A 5652-nucleotide genomic window follows, 5' to 3' on the forward strand; every position below is an offset into this window, starting at 1 on the left:
ATTGCCCCTTCATACTCACGTTGGAATTCTGCAATTTTTGTTATAAAAAAGAAGTCTGGAGAATGGAGGTTATTACAGGATCTTAGGAAGGTAAATGAAACAATGGAATTGATGGGAGCTTTGCAACCAGGATTGCCTTTAGCATTGGAAAATGATATGGCAGATAAAGCCACACAGATCATAGGTATATCTCAATTGGAATTAGCTCAGAGATCTCATAATTTACATCATCAAAATAGTCAAAGTTGACAAAAACAGTTTCAAATTACTAGAGAAGCTGCTAGGCAAATTGTGCGACAATGTAATACCTGTCCTGAATATCACTCAATTCCTCAGTATGGAGTAAACCCTAGAGGATTAAAACCAAATCATCTGTGGCAGATGGATGTAACTCATATTCCTGAACTTGGAAAATTAAAATACCAGCATTTGTTATAATTCCTGTTACTGTAATGAGGCCTTGGTAGTCTGACAAGGGAATATAAGAGTTACAGGAAGTAAAGAATACTTTAAGTAGACCAAAAAGAGTGATAGGATTAGTAATTGCAGGCATCCTAGCTTTTATTACATTGTTAGCTACTGCTACTACTGCAGCTGTTGCTTTGTCACAAGAAGTTCAAACTGCACATTTTGTAAATGAATTATCCAGAAATGTTTCCATTTCTCTAGGAACTCAAGTAAATAGAGTTAGAAAATTGGAAGAAAAAATAGATGCTCTGTATGATGAGGTTACATATTTGGGTGAAGAGATACTAGCTTTGAAAGTTAGAACTCATTTGGAGTGTCATGTAGATTTTCAATGGATTTGTGTTACTTCTAAAAAATATAATGACAGTCAACAGCATTGGGAAAAGATAAAAATGCATTTAAGAGGTATTTGGCATAAGGATAATATTTCCTTGGATCTGATTCAGTTGCATTTAGAGATTTTGTCCTTGCAAAATAATTATCTTGGGCTGGAGAGATGGCTTAGCAGTTAAGCGCTTGCCTGTGAAGCCTAAGTAACCCAGTTCAAGGCTCAATTACCCAGGAGCCACATTAGCCAGATGCACAAGGGGGCACACGCATCTGGAGTTCGTTTGCAGTGGCTTGGAAGCCCTGGCACACCCATTCATTCTCTCTCTATCTCTATCTGCCTCTTTCTCTCTGTCACTCTCAAATAAATAAATAAAAATAAAAATAATTTTTTTTTAAATAATCATCTCTTTTTTTTTTTTTCGAGGTAGGGTCTCCCTCTAGCCCAGGCTGACCTGGAATTCACTATGGAGTCTCAGGGTGGCTTCGAACTCACGGCGATCCTCCTACCTCTGCCTCCCGAGTGCTGGGATTAAAGGCGTGCACCACCACACCCAGCTAATCATCTTACTTTTGATGCAGCTAAAGCTGCTGATGATTTAATATCTGCTTTTAAACTGCCTTTCTGATGGGATTTTCTTACTTCCTGGATAGGAAGCTTTGTTGCTACAGGTGTTTGTCTTTTGCTTATTCTGTGTCTGCTGCCCATACTCATTAAATGCCTTTTGAGATCCATTATGGATATCCGTGCAGAAGTACATGGGATACAGCTACGGACCCAACTCTAGCTTTCTGAGACATTATCTTAAAGCCCCTTCAGAGATGGTAGTCAAAGACAGGTAAGATTCTCTTGAGTTAGGTCAACCTAAGACAGGGCATGAATGATGGAATTCATTTACTGATGATGGGTAAGACCTAAATATCATAGAAGACAACCTAAGACAGGCACAGTCTTTCTGCACCAAGGCCCAGAAGGGCCTGGTTTATAAAAAATAAAAAAGGGGGAACTGTCAGAAGCCATTTGGCTGGCCTTGTATCCATAGATCTTGGCCATTTGGCAGCAAGACTTTGGCACCTACATGTAAGCAAGATTATGCAAATTCAGTGTTACTGATAAGAGCTGGCCATTCCTTAAGACTTATGCTTGTATTGCTGTGATCAAAGCATTTGTTTTGTTCCCCTACCTTGAAATAATCCTTTGTACCAAGAAGTGATTGAAGTGCAAAACTCTGTAACAGAAAAGAGTTGTCTTGATAGAAACTTGTGTGAAGCTCATGGGATTTTTGTCCATGGGAAAACTGTTTGTAAGAAAAGATAAAAAGGACTGCTGAGAAATAAACAAGTCCTTGCTTCAGGCTTGGACAAGAGTCCTTGCTTTCATTCTTTCTCCTGTCTTTCTTTAATCCTCACTCCCCATCAGGCTCAAACCCTTTCAGCCAGCAGGCTCTGGCAGGTAGCCTTGCAGGATAAAATTATCTTGGTTGACAGTTGTTACCTTTCAGAACATGGAATACTTCTTTCCAAGCCATTCTGGCTTTTAAAGTTTGCCTTGAGGAATCTGCTGATGTTCTTATGGGATTGCCTTTATATGTGACTTGATTTTTCTTTTTAACTGCTTTCAAGATATTTTCTTTGATTTGTGTATCTTGTAGTTTAGTTATAATGTGATGGTGAGAGGTTCTTTCTTGATGTTGTTTGTCTGGTGTTCTATAGGCTTTCTGTACCTGTATTGGCATCACTTTCCATTCTTGAGGGAAGTTTTCTTCTGTGATTTTGTTGAAAATACTTGCTATGCCTTTGGGGTGAAATTGTTCTTCTACTATGCCCTGAATGCTTATGTTTGATCTCTTCAGAGTGTCCTCAATGTCTTGAAATTCCCACTCATACCTTCCTATTAGTTTGTCTTTCTCTTTGCTGGACTGTGTTAGATCTTCCATCTGGTCTTCTAGTTTAGGTATTCTGTCCTCTCCTTGATCCATTCTACTGGTGAGATTTTCTACAGAGTTGTCTTTTTGACTTACTCTGTTTTTTATTTCGAATATTTCTAACTGACTGGTATTTTTTTTCATTATTTCTATTTCCTTACTCATGTCTTCTATTGATCTCCTTATTTCATTAAGTTGGTTTCCTGTGTTCTCCTTCAGGAGTTTCTTTTCTTCTTTGATTCCTTTTTTTTTTTTTTTGGTTTTTCAAGGTAGGGTTTCACTCTAGTCCAGGCTGACCTGGAGTTCACTGTGTAGTCTCAGGGTGCACTTGAACTCATGGTGATCCTCCTACCTCTGCCTCCCCAGTTCTGGGATTAAAGGCATGTGTCACCAGGCCCAGCTCCTGTGATTTAAGTATTGATATAATCTTTTTGGGGTGGGGTAAATTTTGTCAAGCATTTCATCTAAAACACGTTCACATGGGTTCACTTCTTATGCATTTATCATTTTGGGTGGGATTCTATCGTATTTTTATTTTTATTATTATTATTATTTTGCTTTTGTTTTTTCAAGGTAGGATCTTGCTCTAGCCCATGCTGACTTGGAATTCACTATGTATTCTCAGGGTAGCCTTGAATTCACAGCAATCCTCCTACCTCTGCCTCCCAAGTGCTGGAATTAAAGGCACACACCACCATGCCCAGCCTGATTGTATTGTCTGGATTCTTTATCTTTCTTGTATTATAACATAGAGATTTTGCATCTTGAGTGAATTTGATGCTTGGGTTTTATAATTATCTGCAGTGTTCTTAGCCATGTAAATCCAACTTTATATGCCTTCAGGGCAAGAGTTTAAGGTGCCAAGTGTAGGTCTTATACTCCAAGAAAACAGCATGAGTGACCCAGATGTTGAGATTGTCTGCTATTCAAGTATTCTAGTAGGCTGGGTAAAGCAATTTCATGGCAAATTCTAAAATTCAATTGAGCAATATACATAATCAAAACCAGCATAGAGTATTTATGGCAGAGTAGTGATTAAAGCAAATAACCTAATAAAACCAAAGTTCCTAAGGGTGTGTGTTGCTCCACACCCTTAATCCTATCAACTGTGAGGTTGAGATTTCTGTTCTGAAATGGGTTCCAGGTCAGCCTGAGTCTGAATCACACCCTGGCCCTAATAATGACAGAAGAAAATAACAAAGGCCCTATAAATTAGAAACCATCAAAAGCAACAATAGTCAACCCCTTATTGCAGTTTACTTGAGAATGGTAAAGCCAACCAAAAATACGTAACCCATAACCTGCCCAGATATGGAAAGACAGATTAACACTTCTGGTGCAGACCTGTGTCTGCTCTTTTGGTGAGTAAGCCCTGTTACCTTTTGGGATGGATTCCAATTTCACCAGTGCTGAGTCCCCACCTCGATCCATCCCTGTGGATCTGGTAACCTGATCAGTTGGGCTGGATGCTCTGCAGCAGGAGTTAATGAGTTATCTGGTGGTTCTGCTGTGGTACTGACTTCGGGGATGGGAGGGTTCAGGATGCCTGGAGTTGTACTGAAGCTGGTCAGCTGGTCCTGTTTGGTCCTTTGCCAGCAGCTCAGCTGGTCCCTGCTGTCTTCCCTTTCAGGTTTCTTGACTTTGGAAGGAGGCTGATGCGATTGGAAAAGCCCCTCACTTGGTTTCTGTTCCTGCAGCTTAGTGGGCAGACGCATGGGCCAGGTCACTGGGGCCTTGCCAGGACTCTGGCTGGTTTCCTCATTTTTGAAAGATCTTGGTCTCTCCTGTTTCTTTGCTGTGATTGATAATAACTTACATACCTTCACTTTTCAGTAGAAGAGTGTATTTTGCTGTGTTTATGCTTATTTCCCTCCCTAGGCTGGCTTGGTGCAGCTCCTATGTTGCCATCTTACCTGAAAGACTGTTTCCCTTAATTTTGGCGTTTCTAGTCTTTGGTCCATTAGGAGTTGATTCGAGCGCATGGAAAGAGATAGAGATCCAGTTTCATTCTTCTACATAGAGATAACCAGTTTCCCAACACCATTCGTTAAAGAGACTGTCTTCTCTCCAATGATTATTTTTGGCATCTTTATCTAAAATCAGATGGATATAGCTGCCTAAGTTTATATTTAGGTTTGGGTTGTCTATTCTGTTCCCTTGTTCTGAATATCTGTTCTTGTGCCAGTATTAAGCTGTTTTTGTTACTGTGCTCTGTAATGTATCTCAGAATCAGGTATGGTGATACTTGTAACCTTACTTTAATAAAATATTTTATTTTATTTATTTAGTAGACAGAGAAAAAGTCAGATATAGATAGATAGATAGATAGATAAATATAGAAGATAAATAGAGAATGGGCATGCCATGACCTCTAGCCACTGCAAATGAAATCCACATGCATGTGCCACCTTGTACATCTGGCTTATATGGGTAATGGGGAACTGAACCTTCATTCTTAGGCTTTGCAGGCAAGTTCCTTAACCACGAAGCCATCTCTCTAGCCCATGTCTAGCCTTGTTTTGTTGCTTATGATGTTTTTGGTTATCCAAGTCTCCTTTGTGCTACCAAATAAATTTTAGGACTTATGTTTTCTATTTTAGTGAAATATGCCATTGGAATTTGGATGGGGTTTGCATTAAATCTATACATTGCTTTTTTAAGATAGCTGTTTTCATAATATTGATTCTTCCAATCTATGAACATGAGATGCCTTTCCATTTTCTTTCAATTTATCCCTTGAGTGTTCTAAAGTTTCCATTGTAGAAAAGCTTTCATTGTAGAGCTCCTTCACTGCCTTGGTTAGGTTTATTCCATGGTTTTTTATTTTCAAGGCAATTGCGAATGTTTGTTTTTTTTTTTTTTTGCTTTATTTCATCTTCATGTTTATTATTGGTCTATAGGAAGACTGTTGGGCCCTAAAAGGCCCAGGCGT

This window comes from Jaculus jaculus, chromosome 1 (genome assembly GCF_020740685.1).
Source record: "Jaculus jaculus isolate mJacJac1 chromosome 1, mJacJac1.mat.Y.cur, whole genome shotgun sequence".
Lineage (NCBI taxonomy): Eukaryota > Metazoa > Chordata > Mammalia > Rodentia > Dipodidae > Jaculus > Jaculus jaculus.